Here is a 21,062-nt window from a genome sequence, read left to right on the forward strand (position 1 = left end):
ATGTGTAGTCATAACTATCGCATTCGCACTCTATGAGTTACTTGGCTTTGTCTATGACTTGTATAGATAAAGCTAGTTGTAGAAACTTTACACATAATCAATTTACTTTTACTTACCAAAAAAAAAAAGACAACACATACAATTTCGTCGTCTGTAATTGGGGCATTGAGGATTGAAATAGCTTCCGAATCAAGTTTTCTAGTCGGCTCCACATGAATGTTATTAGTTTTCCCAGCTTGATTGAGTAAGGAATAAAAAAATTGCTCTGTGTGTGCTTTAACCTCATCTAAATTCTCAATAAGATTATCATCTTTGTCTCTGCATTTGCTGATACGGTTAACAGCCCTTCGAGTAGCAATTGAAGCATAGAAAAATTTAGTATTGGAATCTCCTAGTGTAAGCCAATGCTGTCGAGACTTCTGCTTTGCAAAGCTTTCCTCCTGTTTTAAGGCTTGCATGAAGTTACTTCTTAAAACAGAAAAGTGAATGCTTTAGATATTTTACCAAGTTTTGCAAACTTGTTCAGAATGAGAAAGGTTCTATGATTTCGTCAATTAGAAGTGATCATGGTGGTGAATTTCAAAACCATGATTTTCAGAAATTTTGTGAACTCAATGGATACAGCCATAATTTCTCTACTCCTAGAAATCCTCAACAAAATGGAGTAGTAGAAAGAAAAAATCGAAATTTACAAGAAATGGCAAGAACCATGTTGAATGAACACCACCTACCCAAATATTTTTGGGCCGAAGCCGTAAATACTGCATGCTATATTTTGAATAGAGTTCTAGTAAGACCCCTACTAACCAAAACTCCCTATGAGTTATGGAACAACAAAAAACCCAATGTTTCATATTTTAAAGTCTTTGGGTGTAAGTGTTTTATCTTGAATGAAAATGATAACTTAGGAAAATTTGATGCTAAATCCGATTAAGGAATCTTTCTTGGTTATTCTTCGGTTTCTAAAGCCTTTCGTATCTTCAATAAAAGAACTTTAATTATCGAAGAATCCATTCATGTTGTTTTCAATGAGATTTCCGAAATCAGGAAAAATGATTTTGACGATGATGTTAATTTTGATTCCTCGAATTTAAATGAAACCCCTTCTCCAACTAGCAACTTGGATGCATCCACTTCCGAAACATCCTTACCCAAGGATTGGAAGTATGTAGATGCTCATCCCAAGGAGCTAATCTTAGGAGACACGTCAAAGGGGGTTCAAACACGATCTTCTCTTAAAAATTTTTGTGCGAACGCCACCTTTCTCTCCCAAATTAAACCTAAATGTGTTGACGAAGCCATGAAAGATGATTCATGGATTATCGCAATGCAAGATGAATTGAATCAATTTGAGAGAAATGAAGTGTGGAAGCTTGTTCCTAGGCCAAATGACCATTTAGTTATTGGTACTAAATGGGTCTTCAGAAAAAAGCAAGATGAAAATGGTATCGTGGTTAGAAACAAGGCTAGATTAGTGGCCAAAGGTTCCAACCAAGAAGAAGGTATCGATTACGAAGAAACCTTCGCTCTTGTGGCTCGATTGGAAGCCATAAGGATGCTCCTTGCCTACGCTAGTAGTAATAATTTTAAGCTGTTTCAAATGGATGTTAAAAGCGCTTTTCTAAATAGATTTATCTCCGAAGAAGTTTATATTGAACAACCTCCTGGATTTGAAAATAATAGCCTCCCTAATTATGTGTTTAGATTAACTAAAGCTCTCTATGGTTTAAAACAAGCCCCAAGGGCTTGGAATGAGAGACTTAGTTCTTTTCTTATCGAAAATAATTTCACAAAAGGCAAGGTTGATACTATATTATTCATCAAGAATTTTGAAAATAATTTTCTCATTGTTCAGATTTATGTTGATGATATCATCTTTGGTTCTACGAATGAATCTCTTTGTGAATCTTTTACTAAAACTATGAGTCTTGAATTCAAAATGAGCTTAATGGGAGAATTAACATTTTTCTGAGGCTTACAGATCAAACAACTAAGCAATGGCATCTTTATTAGTCAAACTAAATATGCTATGAATTTATTAAAAAAGTTTAATATGAATAACTCAAAAGCTATTAACACTCCTATGAGCACCTCCACTAAGTTAGAAATTGATGAAAGTGGAGAAAGCTTCGATCAAAAAACTTATAGGGGTATGATAGGAAGTTTACTTTACCTCACTGCAACCAGACCAGACATCATGTTCAGTGTAGGACTTTGTGCTAGATTTTAATCAAACCCTAAGATATCTAATCTCAAAGCAGTTAAAAGAATACTTAGATATCTTAATGGTACCACAAATCTAGGATTATGGTACCCAAAATCAGAGAATTTTGAGTTAATTGCTTATGCTGATGCGGACTTTGCTGGCTGTAAACTAGATAGAAAAAGCACATCAGGAACATGTCAATTTTTAGGACATGCCCTTGTTTCCTGGTCATCTAAGAAACAAAACTCGGTTGCACTATCAACAACCGAAGCTAAATATATTGCAGCAAGTGCATGCTGTGCACAAGTTGTATGGATGAAAAACACCTTAGAAGATTACAAAGTTAATCTTAAAAATATTTCCATTAAATATGATAACACAAGTGCAATATGCTCGACTAAGAATCCTATACAACACTCAAGAACAAAACACATTGATATTAGACATCACTTTATACGAGATCATGTTACTAATCATGTCGTAACCATAGAGTTCATTGATACTAAACATCAACTAGTTGACATTTTTACAAAACCTCTAAGTGAAGAACAATTTGATTTCATAAGAAGAGAATTAGGAATGTTGATGTGTCCGAATAGATAAACTAGTCAAAATTATTTTTCGGACTTTATTGAATGATCAAATCACTTGATTGCCATGTGTTGAAATGTTTTGATTTTTGAAAAACTGTAGTATAATCTTGTCCGAATGCATGAAAGAAGTTATCTCATTTTCGGATTCGCTTAATAGTTGGAATGACAAAAATAAAATACAATCTTATGGAAAAATATTTTTTCCGAAATGGATTTGATAAAATGATTCCTCCTTCATACACAAAGGATTATAACAAAAAAGGAGAAGAAATATTCAAAGCATTATACGTCATGCCTTCCTTTATATGCTTGATAACTTGCTTATATTGTTCTCCTGGTATCACATCTACCATGCTTTTTGTTGATGACAAAGGGGGAGAAATATATGAATTGATGCTATAAACACTGATGCTATGATTATGCCATGCCTGCATCATCAAGAGATATATGAACAGATGTCATATATGAATAGGAATGCAACACTTGCTAAAATATTTGAAATGTGTACATCATGTAATGATATCAAAATCTTACTTCATAGCTTTACATGTTGATATCTTACAATATGATGAATTGCTTCAATTACCATCATTCAAAATTGTTATGTAAGATTCGAAAATGAATGTCAAGCCTTGACATCATCTTCAGAGATGTCACTTGAATTCTTAGGACTTGAATTCAAGAATGACTTATCTCAAGTATGGCATGTAGACAGGGGGAGTTAAGGTTAACTCCATTATCAATTGATTATCATCATCAAAAAGGGGGAGATTGTTGAATCTCGGATTTTGATGATGAAGTCAATTGTCATTTGTTGTCTAACCTATATGTTGAGATAAGTGTGCAGGATTAACTACGATGAAAGTAAGACATGCAGCAGGAGTTGCGCCGGAGTCATGACAATGATCACATTAGGAGTTCGAGAGCTCGACGGAAGTTCGGACAGTCGTCGAAGGTTCTGTGGGAACAAATCTAAGAAGTCCATAAGCTGGCCAAAGAAGCTCATCGGAACTCGCCAAGTGTATCGTCGCAAGTCCAGGAGTTTGCCGGAAGTCCGCAGGAGCATCACCGAGGGTTCATCGGATGATCGACGGAAGTTCGCCGGAAACACGCCGGAAGAAGCGATTGACGCACCGGAACAAGCTGCAGAAATTGTCTTAAGATTTATCGTAGTTAGCACAATGATTAAGTTGGAAATGGGAGGTGATCCCATTAGCTTAATCTTGGGGCAATTGGGCCCCTAAAAACCCAATTTGGGTCGAATGGATCTACCCATTCGGACCCTAATTGCTGTGTGAGGTGCAACCGCCCAAGCCAGGAGGTAGCACCGCCTGGGCTAAGTCTCCGAGGGAGACTGGGCGGTGCAACCGCCCCAGCCAGGAGGTAGCACCGCCTGGGCTCAATCTCCGAGCGAGACTGGGCGGTGCAACCTCCCCTGACAAGAGGTATCACCGCTTGAGCTCGGTCTTCGAGCTCTGGCAGGCGGTGCAACCGCCCCAGTCAGGAGGTGCAACCGCCTGAGCTCGGTCTTCGAGCTCTGGCAGAGAGGTGCAACCACCCCTGACAGAGGTGGCACCACCTAGAGGCTTAGTCTTCGAGCTCTGCCAGGCGGTGCAACCGCCCCAGTCAGGAGGTGCAACCGCCTGATCCCGGAATTTCGGGAATAGACAGTTTTGAGCTCCAAATTTGAACTGAGTTGGGGCCTATAAATACCCCACCCATTCAGCACTGAAAGGTAGCAACTTACACTCGAAATCTTGATCTTTTTCTGTGATTCTTAGTTCTTCTCCCTCTGTTCTTCAAAGTTTTGAGTTGTAAAGAGAGGAGAGAAAATTTCTGTAAGGGTTGTCTCCTAAGCCCATCAAAAGGAGTGAAACTGTAAAAGGGTGGTTGGCCTTCGCCTATTGAATGAAGGCCTCTAGTTGACGTCGGTGACCTCGTCGGTGGAGGAAGCTAAAAGTGGAGTAGGTCAAGATTGACAGAACCACTCTAAATCTCGGTTTGCATTTACTTTGAGCATTTTATCTTTACTGCAAACCTTCTAAATAGCTACTGCCTTCTGCGCTGTTACGAACGAGTTTCTAAGTTCAGAGCATTCCGAATTTGTGTTTAAACGTAAATCGACTTTTTCGTACGATCATTACATTTCAGTTTACGTTTACATTTTGATTTCAATCATAACTGCAAACTTCCTTTGTAGATTTACTTTAATGTCATCTTGCTTAATCTTAAGTTAAAGTAATCTTAGAATCGGCTTTTACATCGAAATCGTTTTTATCAAATGAACGCAGCTTTCTATTTTAATAGTGAAAGATTTCTACTGCACTAATTCACCCCCCCCCCCTCTCTTATTGCTCCTGATCCTAACACCTTTCTCAAATCGAACCTAAATGCATTGACGAGGCCATAAAAGATGATTTTTGGGTTATCGCAATGCAAGAGGAATTGAATCAATTTGAGAGGAATAAGGTATGGAAGCATGTTCCTAGATCTAGTGACCATTTAGTCATTGGTACTAAATGGGTTTTTAGAAATAAGCAAGACGAAAATGGTATCGTGGTTAGAAACAAGGCTAGATTCGTGGCCAAAGTTTTCAACCAAGAAGAAGGTATCGATTACGAAGAAACCTTCGCTCCCGTGGCTCGATTAGAAGCCATAAGGATGCTCCTTGCCTATGCTAGTAGTAATAATTTTAAACTATTTCAAATGGATGTCAAAAGTGCTTTCTTGAATGGTTTTATTTCCGAAGAAGTATATGTCGAACAACCTCTCGGATTTGAAAATTCTCTTCTTCCTAACCATGTATTCAAATTGACTAAGGCTCTCTATGGCTTGAAACAAGCTCCTAGAGCTTGGTATGAAAGGCTTAGTTCCTTTCTTATTTTAAATAATTTTACTAAAGGTAAGGTTGATACTACATTGTTTATTAAATATTTTAAAAATAAATTTCTTATTATATAAATTTATGTTGACAATATTATTTTTGGCTTTTCGGATGAATCACTATGTAAATCATTTGCCAAATGTATAAGTCATGAATTTGAAATGAGTTTAATGGGTGAATTAACTTTCTTTTTGGGATTACAAATCAAACAACTTAGTGATGGTATTTTTTTTTTTTTTTTAAGGCAAGGAATTGGCTAATCAAACACATTTCGTATGCAATCTCTTCTGGAACTAGTACTAATATGTGGTACGATCCTTGGGTGAATGGGAAGAGTATATTTCAATTATATGGCGACAGAATACGAAACGATCTTGGGGCTCCCAAAGATTGGAAGGTTTCCGAGTTCATTGCTAACGGTACTTGGTGTCTCCCTAATCCTATTTCTCCCGAAATGTTATCACTTTGGCCGACTATCATAGCTATTCCAATCAGGAACAACTCTTCAGATACACTTATTTGGCCTCATGACAATGGCAAATTTAGTGCCACATCCGCATGGAATCAAATTAGGCAAAGAAATAACAAGTGGGTCCCAAGCAGTTGGACATGGGATCGACCGGGATCACAAAGACACTCCTTATGTACATGGCAGGCCCTTCTCAATAAACTACCTACAATAGACAATATGAAAAGAAGAGGTATCTATCATGTTAACCGATGCTCCCTTTGTTTGCAACAAGAAGAAACTGTTGACCACCTCTATTTTGCTTGTGATTATACAAAATGGATATGGAAGGAGATTCTCCAGCGATTTGAACTCAATAGATTGTCGCAACCAAGCTTGCACCAAGAACTAGGCGACCTTATGCAATGTTTCTCAAGAAAAGGGCCTCTTACACAACTGGCAAAGGTTACTTTCAGATGCGCTATTTGGTGGATGTGGAAGGAGAGATGTAATAGAATCTTTGAATGTCAACACACAAACAATGCTCAGCTCTTGAAAGAGATTATTAGAGACTCAAGATCCTGTATGGAGCATGATCTCAAAACCGAGCACTTCACCCGAAGAGAAAAAGATATTTTTATCAAATTTAATTTTGCTATTAGCTAAAGATCTTGGGAATGATGCCAAATAATGTACCCACAGGTAGTTATAGTCTACAGCATGTGTAGTCATAACTATCGCATTCGCACTCTATGAGTTACTTGGCTTTGTCTATGACTTGTATAGATAAAGCTAGTTGTAGAAACTTTACACATAATCAATTTACTTTTACTTACCAAAAAAAAAACTTAGTGATGATATATTTCTTAACCAATCTAAATATACATTAGAATTGTTAAAACGATTTAACATGGATAATTCAAAAGCAATAAACACCCCTATGAGTACTGCGACTAAGTTAGATATGGATGAAAATAATGAAAATTTCGATCAAAAAACATATAGGGGAATGATAGGTAGTCTACTCTACCTCACCGTCACTAGACCGGATATTATGTTTAGTGTAGGACTTTGCGCTAGGTTTCAATCAAATCCAAAATTATCTCATCTTAAAAGTGTTAAAAGAATATTTAGGTATATTAAAGGAACTCCAAATCTAGGACTGTGGTATCCAAAATCTGAAATATTCGATTTAATAGCTTATGCAGATGCCGATTTTGGCGGATGCGGGATAGATAGAAAAAGTACATCCGGAACATGCCAATTTTTAGGACATGCACTTGTTTCTTGGACTTTCAAGAAACAAAATGCAGTTGCACTATCTACGGCGGAAGCCGAATACATTGCTGCAAGTGCATGCTATGCACAAGTTATTTGGATGAAAAATACATTAGAAGACTATGGAATTCACTTTAAAAACATTCCCATAAAATGTGATAATACTAGTGCCATATGTCTTACTAAAAATCTAATTCAGCACTTTAGAACTAAGCACATCGACGTTAGGCATCATTTCATACGCGATCATGTCCTTAACAATGATGTTGTTCTAGAATTCATTGACACAAAGCATCAATTAGCAGATATATTTACAAACGCTTTGAATGAAGACCAATTTGAATTCATTAGAAGGGAATTAGGTATGTTAAATTGTCCCTAAGAATAAACTTGTTTGAATGGATTTTTTCGTAAAGTTTTTCATCCTCTCTCCGTTCCTCGATGAATCTGATCCTTCTCTTTCGATTCTAAATGACATGTTAAATTATCTTATCCTACCTTGAGTCAAACACCGCTCCCATCTGATCAAGATTAATGATTTTATGATATTTTGTGAATCTCGAAATTGATTTTGATGGCTTGATTATGAGTTTCAAGTTGACAATTTGAATTTGAATGAGTTTGTAATCAAATTATGATCTTGACTTATTGGAGTTACTACTTAAATTTTTTAATCACAATCTCTTTCTTGTACACCTACAATTTTTGTTAGAAAAAAGAGATTTGATAAAATGGATGATTGTTGAATTTTCTTTTATGATGAACTCTGCGTAAATATTTTAGCATACTTAATTTTGGATGATAAAATTTTTGTATGATCAATGTTATAATCACAAATTATGTGCTTCAAGTCTCATTCCCTTTTTGTTGATGATAAAGGGGGAGAAAAGTGATGACTTGTACCATTTTGATAGCATGACTTATATGAATTGCAAAAGCTTGTATGAATGTCTTATATGCCTTGCAAAATCCTTGAGAACATCACAAGATTGATTGATCATATTGAAAGCATGCCTTACATCTATATCATGAAATTCATGTTGAAAATCTTTATCTCCTGTTATAGTAAAAATCGTCCCATATCATTTGACTTATGATTTAAATCGAAGTTTTGTATTTACTTAATGAGAATAACGATAAGTTCTACGGTTAGAACTTATCGGTTTATTCTTGAATTCAATGGATGAAATTCAAGTGTTTTCATCTTCTCATAATATGGCATATAGATAGGGGGAGTTATGTTTAACTCCGTCATCAATTGATTGTCATCATCAAAAAGGGGGAGATTGTTGAATCTCGGATTTTGATGATAAAATCAATTGATGGGTTAATTGATCTAATCCATATTATTGAGTTAAGTGTGCAGGATTAACTATGATAACCAGAAAACACAAAGCAAGAAAACCAGAGTCAAGTTCGATGGACATTTAAGAGTTCGAAGAATCGTCGGAGATGCTGCCAGAACCAACCGAGAAGAAACCGAGAACCTGTCGGAATTTTCGAAGTTCGCCGAAGGGATCGTCGGAGGTTCACGGAGATCATCGAGAAGGCTCGGCTACTCGTTAAAGTCATCACAAGTTCGGGAGCTTGCTGGGAGTTCGTCGGAAGAAGTTCGTCGGAAAGCTCGCCGGAACAAGACTCGACGTTCACGGTTGAAAACTTGCTTAAGATGTGTTTTGTTATGTAGTTCACTTGTAATTAGGATTAGGATTAAGAGATAATCCTATATCCTGGTTAGGGGCCAACTGGGCCCAAAATTAGACTTGGTTTGGGCTAAATTTGAAGCCCAACAATTGAACCGAACGGTTTGGCGGTGGCACCGCCCAGCACTGTCAATGTCTGACAGTGATAGGCGGTGGCACCGCCACTGACAGGCGGTGGCACCGCCAGCATCGGGAACCCAAAGAGAATTCAAATTTTGGAGCCCAAATTTGAATCCTCTTGAGGCCTATAAATACCCCTCAAATCTCAACTGAGATTATAACTTTTTGAGCAGCAATTGTTTGAGAGAAAGGTCTTAGAAAATTCTTTGCTAGTCTTATTTTCAATTTGCTAGTGTTCACCTCCTTCTTTCTTGCTGAAAATCTGTAAGAGAGTGAACCGCTTGTAAAAAGTTGTAAAGAGGGCTATTTACCCTTCCCCTTCAAGAGATTTGCTAGTGGAAGGTGGGAGCCTCATCGAAGAGGGGCCTCGCAAGTGGATGTAGGTCATTTGACCGAACCACTGTAAAATCGGCGTGATCTCTGGTTTGTATTTACTTATTGTCATTTACATTACTGCAAACCATTTGCACTTTAATGCTCTACTTCTTTGTCTCTGTCTTACTTATCTCTTCAAGTGAAAACGTAATCGAAACGGTTTCAAACGAAAACGTTACTTTTATCGTACGAAGTTTCCGAAAGTGTTTAAATCGTGAAAAGTTTATCACACTTTGCCGCAGCACTAATTCACCCCCCCCCCCCTCTTAGTGCCGCTCCGATCCTAACAGCGGTTGCACCTCCTGATTGGAGCGATTGCACCGCCTGGCAGAGCTCGAAGACTGAGCCTCTGGGCGGTGCCACCTCCTATCAGGGGTGGTTGCACCTCCTGCCAGAGCTCGAAGACTGAGCTTAGGCGGTGCCACCTCCTGACTGAGGTGGTTACACCGCTCAGCTAGAGCTCGGAGACTGAGCCGAGACGATGCCACCTCTGTCAGGGGAGGTTGCACCGCCCAGTCTTGCTTGGAGACTGAGCCCAGGCTATGCCACCTCCTGGCTGGGGCGGTTGCACCGCCCAGTCTCGCTTGGAGACTTAGCCCAGGCGGTGCCACCTCCTGGCTTGGGCGGTTCAACCGCCTGGCAGAAATCAGGGTCCGAATGGGTTGATCCATTCGACCCAATTTGGGTTTTTCAGGGGCCCAATTGCCCCAAGATTAAGTTAATGGGATCACCTCCCATTTTCAACTTAATCATTATGCTAACTACGATTTTTCCTAAGATATTTACTACAACTTGCTCCGGTGCGTCAATCGCTTCCTCCGGCGAGCTTCCGGCGAACTTCCGTCGATCATCCGATGAACCCTCGGTGATGCTCCTGCGGACTTCCGGAAAACTCCTAGACTTGCAACGATCCACTTGGCGAGTTCTGACGAGCTTCTTTGGCACGCTCATGGACTTCTCAGATTTGTTCCCGCAGAACCTCTAACGACTGTCCGAACTTCCGTCGAACTCTCGAACTCCCAACGTGATCATTGTCTTGACTCCAGCGCAACTCCTATTGCATATATTATTTTCATCATAGTTAATCCTGCACATGTACAACAAAACTTCGATCGAGACAATTAATCCTAAGCAATTAACCAAGTTGTCCGGTATGTCATTGGTCCCTCGACGCTTCGTCCGATTCTTCGGCGCATCGTCCTCTCCTGTGGCCTATTGCCCAATCGGCGAGTTGACTCCGCAACTCTGATATCCTTGGCACAATACCCGCTCTTCATGGCCCAATGCCCGAGTCCATGGCCCGAAGCCTTCTATCAATACGTCGACCGATCCACCGGCCCGACATCTAATCTTCTGACATGTTCCTCTAGCACAACATGATTTTTCCTGTTTTAATTGTCTCATCCTGATCGAAGCAGCCTGCGTCACTCAAAACGCAGATTAAATCATAAACATATATCAAGTGGTTTCATCATCAAAATACGAGATTCAACAGTTGCAGCCCCTACTCTTCACTGGTGCTCCTCGTACGAAAGAAGGATGGAACATGGCGATTGTGTATTGATTACCGAGCTCTCAATGGCATAATCGTCAAGGGCAAATACCCTATTCCAATAGTAGATGAATTGCTAGATGAAAAGGAGCACAAATCTTCACAAAGCTGGACCTTTGATCCGGGTATCATCAAATACGAGTGTGCGACGAAGACATACCGAAAACCACCTTTTGAACACACAACAACCACTACAAATTTTTGCTTTCCTCAACAAAAGGTGGAATATCTTAGGCATATCATATTAGAGGAAGGTGTAGTAGTGGACCCCTCCAAAATAGAAGCAATGCAGAACTGGCCGACCCCGAGGAAAATAAAATTGCTACATGGATTTCTGGGTTTAACAGGCTACTACCGTTGTTGAATCTCGGATTTTGATGATGAAGTCAATTGTCATTTGTTGTCTAACCTATATGTTGAGATAAGTGTACAGGATTAACTATGATGAAAGTAAGACAAGCAGCAGGAGTTACGCCAGAATCATGACAATGATCACGTTGGGAGTTCGAGAGCTCGACGGAAGTTCGGACAGTCATTAGAGGTTCTGCGGGAACAAATCCGAGAAGTCCATAAGCTTGCCGAAGAAGCTCGTCGGAACTCGCCAAGTGTATCGTCGCAAGTCCAGGAGTTTGCCGGAAGTCCGCAGGAGCATCACCGAGGGTTCATCGGATGATCGACGGAAGTTCGCCGGAAACTCGCTGGAAGAAGCGATTGACGCACCGAAGCAAGCTGCAAAAATTGTCTTATGATTTATCTTAGTTAGCACAATGATTAAATTGGAAATGGGAGGTGATCCCATTAGCTTAATCTTGGGGCAATTGGGCCCCTGAAAAACCCAAATTGGGCCGAATGGATCTACCCATTCGGACCCTGATTGTTGTGGGAGGTGCAACCGCCCAAGCCAGGAGGTAGCACCGCCTGGGCTAAGTCTCCCAGGGAGACTGGGCGGTGCAACCACCCCAGCCAGGAGGTAGCACCGCCTGGGCTCAGTCTCCGAGCGAGACTGGGCGGTGCAACCTCCCCTGACACGAGGTAGCACCGCCTAAGCTCGGTCTTCGAGCTTTGGCAGGTGGTGCAACCGCCCCAGTCAGGAGGTGCAATCGCCTGAGCTCAGTCTTCGACCTCTGGCAGAGAGGTGCAACCGCCCCTGACAAAGGTGGCACCGCCCAGAGGCTCAGTCTTCGAGCTTTGCCAAGCGGTGCAACTGCCTAATCCCGCAATTCCGGGAATTGATAGTTTTGAGCTCCAAATTTGAACTGGGTTGGGGCCTATAAATACCCCAACCATTCAGCATTGAAAGGGAGCAACTTACACTCGAAATCTTGATCTCTTTCTGTGATTCTTAGAGCTCAAAATTGTTGTAAAGGCCAAAAGTTCTCCTCCCTCTGTTCTTCAAAGTTTTGAGTTGTAAAGAGAGGAGAGAAAATTTCTATAAAGGTTGTCTCCTAAGCCCGTCAAAAGGAGTGAAACTGTAAAAGGGTGGTTGGCCTTCGCCTATTGAAGGAAGGCCTCTAGTTGACGTCGGTGACCTCGTCGGTGGAGGAAGCCAAAAGTGGAGTAGGTCAAGATTGACCGAACCACTCTAAATCTCGGTTTGCATTTACTTTGAGCATTTTCTCTTTACTGCAAACCTCCTAAATAGCTACTGCCTTCGGCGCTTTTACGAATGAGTTTCTAAGTTCAGAGCATTCCGAATATGCGTTTAGACGTAAATCGGCTTTTTCGTACGATCATTACATTTCAGTATACGTTTACGTTTTGATTTCAATCCTAACTACAAACTGCCTTCTGCGCATTTATAAAACATATCTCAAAGTTCAGTATCTTCAAAATTGACATTTAGACGTAAACCGGTTTTATCGTACGAACGTCGCATTTCAGTTTGCGCTTGCATTCTGATTTTCATCATAAACTGCAAACTGCCTTTGTAGATTTACTTTAACGTCATCTTGCTTAATCTTATGTTAAAGTAATCTTAGAATCGACTTTTACATCGAAATCGTTTTTATCAAACGAACGCAGCCTTTGGTTTTAATCGCTGAAATATTTCCGCTGCACTAATTCACCCCCCTCTTAGTGCTCTTGATCCTAACAATTGGTATCAGAGCAGGGTTAACTCTCAAATGGATTAAAACCCAAGAGAGATGGCTTATGCTGGAAACCAAGAGGGCCATTCTATTATACGTCCACCCATGTTCAATGGGATGGACTACACCTATTGGAAGACCCGAATGAGGATCTTTCTTATTTCTATGGATTTTGAACTTTGGAATCTTGTCGAAAACGGTTTTTCGAAGTCTTCTCTTCCAATGATCGATTGGAATGATTTGGAGAAGAAGGCTTTCGCTCTTAATGCAAAGACTATGAATGCCTTATTTTGTGCAATTGATAAAAACGAGTTTAATCGTGTTTCAACTTGTGAAACCACATTTGATATTTGGCACACACTCGAAGTGACTCACGAAGGCACAAGTAGAGTGAAAGAGTCAAAAATCAATCTTCTGTTACATTCTTTCGAACTTTTCTGGATGAAACCGAGTGAAACCATTGGCGACATGTTTACCCGTTTCACGGATGTCATCAACGGTCTAAAAGGACTCGGAAAAAGTTTTTCGGATTTTGAGCTCGTAAATAAGATTCTAAGATCCCTTACAAAAAGTTGGGATCGTAAAGTCACTGCTATTCAAGAGGCAAAAGATCTGCGCAACTTTCCTTTTGAAGAACTAATCGGGTCATTAATGACCTACGAGATGACTTGCAAAGCTCATGAAGAGCAAGAAGACATCCTTCCAAAGAACAGGAAGGATATGGCACTTAAAACTTCAGAAGACCACTTGAGAGAAAACTCAAGTGATGAGAAGTGTGATGATGACTTGGCACTTCTAACAAGAAAATTTAAAAAGTTCATTAAAAGAAACAAGTTTAAGAATGACACAAAAAACAAACTTGAACCCAAGAAGGACCAAGTTATTTGCTATGAGTGCAAAAAGCCGGGACACTACAAGAGTGATTGTCCCCAAGTCAAAAAGAGAACATTAAAGAAGAAGGCGCTCAAAGCAACATGGGATGATTCGAGCACGTCCGAAGAAGAGGAGTCCAACACCGAGCAAGTTGCTCATTACGCCATAATGGCCATCGGAGAGGAGGTAACGAATTTAATAGATGCAGATTTATCTTTCGATGAATTATTAAATGCCTTCCATGACTTATTTGATGAATGCAAGATTATCAATAGAAAATACAAATTGCTAAAAAAGGAGCATGATAGTCTTACTTATGATTTTGATAAGTTAAAAACTGAATATCATGATAGTTTAAATTCATGCATCAAATACCATGATCTAGAAACTCTCCGAAAAGAAAACTTGCTACTTAAGGACACCTTGAAGAAATTCGAGTTTGGTAGCAAGTCATTGAACATGATCCTTGCAAACAAGGGTCACGTTCCCAAAAGAAGTGGAATTGGATTTGTGAGAAGTTCTCACCAAAATCCAACCACCTTCATAAAAGGTACCATCTTACATGTTCGACACCAAAACAAATGCAACTTTTGTTGCAAATTTGGACACAAGACGTATTATTGTCCATTCAAGAAAATTAGTCCAAACAAATTGATTTGGGTTCCTAAAGGAACCATGATAAATTTTATGCAACATGATAGACAATATAGATCTATTTGTGAGGCACCCAAAAGTACTTGGGTACCTAAAAATCATCCCTTCCTGTCAAAACATTAAAAATATAAAAATTTTAGGCTGGAGCAAGAAATAATATTCTGCTCCTTGATTCTCGATATTCATAACCCAAGATCCAAAAAGGAACTCGCAATGCTCTCTAGCCTAAATTACAGATGGAGATTATAAATTTAAAATCACAAATGCGATTTAGATACAACTTTATTTGACTTTTCAAAATTAGAAACGTATGATTCCCAAATTCACATATCCCCTGGATTTTTGAACCCATCAATTTCATCCATTCATAACCTTCGAATCCAACTCTGTATCATGAAGTGACTAAGTCTGTCATGAACTTGCAAGGCTTACCAACTTGAACAAACTATCACAAACATGTGTACGATATTGAGAGTATGCACGTGAAAAGATCTATCTTGATCGTGCAAAAGTCCTTGCCTTAAAATGAAAACTCTTACGTAATTACGTAAGTAAAGTTAATTGCTCTGAATGAAAATTCTCCTCAAGACAAAAAAACTCTCAGATCAGATCACACTGATCAGAACAAGTGCTCACTGCCTGCAGGCGGTGGCACCGCCCCAGCTGGAGGTAGCACCTCCAGCTAGGGCGGTGCCACCGCTAGCTGTCACGTGTTACAAGCGGTTACACTGCTCCAGCCAGAGGTGCAACCGCCCGCAACTCTGTCCCTTTTTAACCCAAGCTAGGGCCGGCGGTGAAACCGACCCCAACTCACTCTCTTCCCTCCTCTACTCTTCCAAGCCTCCTCCATCCCCATTTCTCCCATCTTAGCATCCCAAATACCCCTCATTTCGAAGCAAAACATCAACAATCCTTCCCTCTCTTGAAGATCTCACTAAAGTACTCTCTAAGAAGCCCTTAAACTCTGTTTTTTGATTCATTTACTCTTGCTCATCACTATTCTTCTAAACAGCAGTAGTTATGGGATCTAAAAAATCCTCAAGGGACAAAGGAAAGAGGAGATTAGTAGAAGATTTTGATCTCACCCTTTTCGATTCAAAATACCATGCTGAAAAATTTTCCTCTTTCGAACTTAGGAGTGTCAATAAGGGAAAATACGTAGATTTAAATGAACTAAGAGACTTAGAGACAATCCAATAGTTTGCAAACTTAGATCTACTTCCAATTTTGCAAATTAACGAACCCATCTATCCAAGACTTGTTAGATTGTTTTACAACAACATACAAGTAGATGAAGAAGAAAGAATGTCCACCTATCTTTTTGGACAACACATCTCAATTACGGATAGATTCATTTGCGACATGATAGGCATTCCCATGAAAAGTAGAGGACTTTACTTTAGAGGATCATGGGATGATGAAACTGTTGGAACAACATATGTTGAAGCCTTAGAAACAATTTTTGCCAATCCCAACTTAGCATTTGTTCCTAAAAGTTGTGAACATCTACTACCTCTAAACACTAAGGTACTTCATCATATCCTAACTAGCATCATTCTCCCTAAACAATACCATCATGATGAAGTAAGCCAATTAGAATTAGGAACTATGTATTTGATCATGAAAGGACATGACATCAGTCTTGGTTATCTTATCCAATAAAACATGTTAGAACTATCTAAGAAAGACATGATGCTCCCATATGGTGGTATAATAACTAGAATAATGAAAGCATACAATATTCTAATACCACCGGAAGAAGTAATAAAAGTAGATAGATTTAGCATAATTAATAAAAATCTACTTCACCGATTAAGATATTTTTATAGAAACGGTAACTGAGTTAGAATGCCAAGAAGAACTGATCCCCCTCAACCTGAATCAGAACCGGAAACACCAGTATTTAGGGGTACCCAATCTCCTCCGATCTGTCCCTTTGAGGAAACACATCCATTTGAGCAAACTCATACATCATCTGTCAATGATATTGGGATTCGGATGGACCGATTCAAACAAAGACAAGAACGGCTTGAACAACGACAAGATCAAATCCTATCTGAGCTGCAGCAAATTCATCGTCAATTTGACTCCTTGTTTAGGCACTTTAATTTTTCACCTCATGAATGAGCTTGTATGAACACAATTATCTGTTGTTATTGTAAACTTCTTATGTTACTCACCATGATGTGCTTTGACTAGATATGGTTACCTGACATATTTTGAGCATATGTGTCACGCCCCTCAAAATATCCATGATTTTTAAAATTTTCGTCACAGACCAATCCAGGATCCAAACTAACGTTTGAGGACACTGAAAACATTCTATTCATATTCACATCCATAAAACCTGTGCAGTTTATAATCATATATCACATCACTCGATAATTCACATTTATGGCAACCCAAGCCAACTTGACAAACATGAACAACATTTATAAATCCACAAGCTAAATAAATTATACAATCAGAACTCCAACTATTCACCACAAGTTCATATCGTCATAAATTAGACTTAACATTCCGAAATTCCAAATAAGAGAGATCTTCTAACACTTTTACACAGTATATCCATTTCGATCATCAGAACAATTCATTACATACAAAATATGCTTATACAACAATAGCATAACAACCAACAGGACTTGCCCATAATTCTGAATAGCTATCCACTGCCTCAGCCCAAATCAAACATCTCGAAGAGTGACAAGCTGACCTGAAAGGTTTATATAACAACGGAGTGAGCCAAAAACGGCTCAGCAAGTGACAAAGCATATTCAGAACAAAAGGAACGGTTTGAAACGAGTAAGGTATCATAATGCAAGGCAGAATACCAGAATTCTCAAGGATACCATCTCAATAGATACCAAATCATACGTATCATGTCATTCATAACATATTTGATCCATAACGAATGGAGCATAGAGTAATTGGAACATATCAATGGCAGATAGGACATTTCAGAACAAATCAGCTCATAGCAAATGGAGCACAGAGTAATTTGGAGCATATCAATGGTAGATAGGACATTTCAGAACATATCAGTTCATAGCAAATGGAGCACAGAGTAATTGGAGCATATCAATGGCAAATAGGACATATAAGAACATATCAGTTCATAGCAAATGGAGCACAGCGTAATTGGAGCATATCAGAAGCAAAGGAAACATATCAAGCTTATCAATGGCATATAAAATGTTCCGAAGCACATCAACGGCATATGGAACATTTCGAAACAAAATCATCAGGTAATGAAGCCTTTCAGAGCATATCGGTACACATATCGTACAAGAGCTCAAACGTCGTCCTTGACGTTGCAATCATATCAATCTTATCCAGAGTATGAACAGAAACAAACTCACCAAAACTCTGGATGTCATATCAAACACAGAGGGTGTAGTGGGATCTCAGTCAGAATGTGATTTATCCATTTCTGAGTGACCACCTGACAAAAGTCTCCCACGTCTGGGAGCTCCATCCACCCACGTCTAGGTGAAGTCAAAGGGGGCCGGCAGAGCATCGCAGGCTCTAATCACATACCCACGTAGTGGGCAACAAGCGCAAACAGAATATCCCTCATAGCGGGACCCCACAGCGGGCAAATAGCGCATACCCTTTACCATTTCTGGCAAAGGTCCAGACAATCCCACACACCAGAGTACAAAAGGGCAGTTTCAACAACAAGTAGCATATGTCGGAAGCACACGCGGAACAACGAAGCGTACATGTGCCTTTACGAGTCAATCCGAAGTAAGCAATAATATTTCACAAGCATATTCAGATTTGAAAGGAATTGAAAGCAAGGGCACATATGGAATCCAAGCAATCACATATAACTCAATTCAATAAGAAGATTTGATGAATTCAATGTCCAAAGGAATGAAACTGGAATAGGCACATATCGAAAGCAAATGCGGAACAATAGGATATACATGTGCCTATATGAGTCAATACGATATAGCATAAACGTTACACAACAGTTTTCAAGAATGCAATAACTTTAAGGACAAGAACATACAAGAATTCAAAGCAGTAATATAAAGCTCAATTGAATAAGAAAGCTAAAGGATATCAATTTCCAAAGGAATGAAACCAGAATATGAGAAATCGACCAAAGCTCGATTTCTGGCAGAATACAGAAGGCACATTGAACAAATGATTCAAACTATCAAACGTGCTCCAATTTACTCAGAAATAATCATTGGATAATACTTTCAGATAAGACATGCTTCATATGAATTGAACTGTCCAACAGAGAGAGTTACAAATAATTTGGTAAGCAAGTGTCGTAGAACAAAATCTCTGTTGGCAGAATTCATAATGTCAGATTCAACAGACAACTGGACAGGTGTTTGGATTCCAAATCTTTCAATCCATATATCAAAGAAAGGTCTACGAGTCTAGTTTCCAATGAAATCAGTTTTGAACAAATCAGAGTTTCCAACAAAGACTTATAGGCAGCTCGGTATCAAAAGGTCAGAATATCAGAAGTTGCACAGATTCGAATCGTTACGTCTAAACAGGAGATATATCAAATGCAAGGCTAGAACAATTCAAAGTTCCTCATATTCAAAGCAAATGTAGAGATAAAATGGCAGTGAGGAACGATCAAGATACTTGCAATAGGAAAGATTAGAGCAATTATAGGAGGAACGATCAGGGAACTTGCCTTTCAAATATTTGATCTGAATCTCCAAGGAAGGTGTCAGTCCAATCCTTCTACCTTTCCTCCGTGTCCTCTCTCTGTTTCGTTTTGTGCTCCCGTTTTCTTCCTTTCATCGCAACTACACCACGTGTCGAACATCGAGGCACAGTCACCTGCTCTCTCTTACTCTCATTCCTTCTTTTTCTTTCCCAACCGCAGTTGCCACAGCCGCCGCCGCTGTCGCTGCCACAATCGCCCCTTCCACCGCACTACCTTCCTTCCTTCTCTCGCAGACATAACTGCTGCATACGCGGTTTCTGCCGCTGCGGCCGCAATCCCGTCCGCAGCCCCTTTTCCCCCTTCCTTTCCTTTCTTTCCCAGCTGCAACTGCCGCAGTCGCAGTCGCAGCCATGGCCGCAGCCACCACAACCGCAGCCTCTTCTTCCTCCCCTGCTCTATTTCCTCCTTCTCTTCCAGCTGCAGCTGCCACTGCTGCAGCTGCCTCCCCTTCTCCTCTTCCTCTCTTCTTCCCTTTTCCTTTCTCTTCTTCTTCCTTTCCTTCTCTTCTTCTCCCCACGCCCCACAGCTCCTCGCTGCAGCCCTCGCTGCAGCCACCTCCTCTTCTTCTTCTTCTTCTTCTTCTTCTTCTCTTCTCCCTCTTCTTCCTCTCTTCTTTTCCCTTCCTCTTCCTCTTTCCCTGCCACAGCTGCAGCTGCCACAACCGCAGCCGCAGCTACTTCTTTCCCTTCTCCTCTTCCTTCTCCTTCCTTTCTTCTTCTTCTCTTCTTCTCCTTCCTCCCCTTCTTCTCCCCGACGAACAGCACCTCCTTTCCTCTGTTTCCTCCTGCAGGAAACAGAGGTGCCGCCTCTTCACCCGCTTCCACTTCTTCTCTTCTTCCTCACCATCTCTTCCTCTTTCCCTGCCACAGCTACAGCTGCCACAACCGCAGCCGCAGCTACTACTTTCCCTTCTCCTCTTCCTTCTCCTTCCTTTCTTCTTCTTCTCTTCTTCTCCTTCCTCCCCTTCTTCTCCCCGACGAACAGCACCTCCTTTCCTCTGTTTCCTCCTGCAGGAAACAGAGGTGCCGCCTCTTCACCCGCTTCCACTTCTTCTCTTCTTCCTCACCATCTCTTCCTCTCCTTCTCTTCCAGCTGCAGCTGCCACCGCCGCAGCTCCTCCTTTCCCTTCTCTTCTTCTTCTCTCCTCCTCGCCGGCGTCACACACACCCTCTTCTCTGTTTCCTCTGCAGGAAACAGAGGTATCCCAACCTCTTCTCCTGCTTCCTCTTCCTCTTCTTCTTCTTCTCCTCTTCTTTCTTTCTCCTCCCCTACACCCCACAGCTCCTCGCTGCAGCCCTTGCCGCAGCCACCTCCTCTTTTCCTCTTCTTCTTTTTCTTTTTCCTTCTTCTTCTTCTTCTTTTCTTCTTCTTCCTTTCTTCTTCTTCTCTTCTTCCTCACCATCTCTTCCTCTCTCCTTCCCAACACCCCACAGCTCCTCGCTGCAGCCCTCGCTGCAGCCACCTCCTCTTTTCTTCCTCTTCTTCTTCTTCTTCTTCTTCTTCCTCCTCTCTTCTTTTGAGCTTGAATGCGCGATTGTTTAATTTTCGTTTCTATTAGAATAACAATATCACATGCGGCAGACTTGA

At 40.3% G+C, this 21,062-nt stretch overlaps 1 long non-coding RNA gene across 1 annotated transcript; it reads right to left on the reverse strand.

Moving 5' to 3' along the window:
• Nucleotides 1-17,185: 17,185 nt before the first annotated feature.
• LOC135677769 (uncharacterized) lies at nucleotides 17,186-19,646 on the reverse strand. The gene is made up of 2 exons (XR_010514746.1): nucleotides 19,440-19,646; nucleotides 17,186-17,486 (listed from the first exon to the last, which is right to left on the reverse strand). It is a non-coding gene; the product is annotated as an uncharacterized LOC135677769 (long non-coding RNA).
• Nucleotides 19,647-21,062: the final 1,416 nt, after the last annotated feature.

Source organism: Musa acuminata, chromosome BXJ1-6 (assembly GCF_036884655.1).
Source record: "Musa acuminata AAA Group cultivar baxijiao chromosome BXJ1-6, Cavendish_Baxijiao_AAA, whole genome shotgun sequence".
Classification (NCBI taxonomy): Eukaryota; Viridiplantae; Streptophyta; class Magnoliopsida; order Zingiberales; family Musaceae; genus Musa; species Musa acuminata.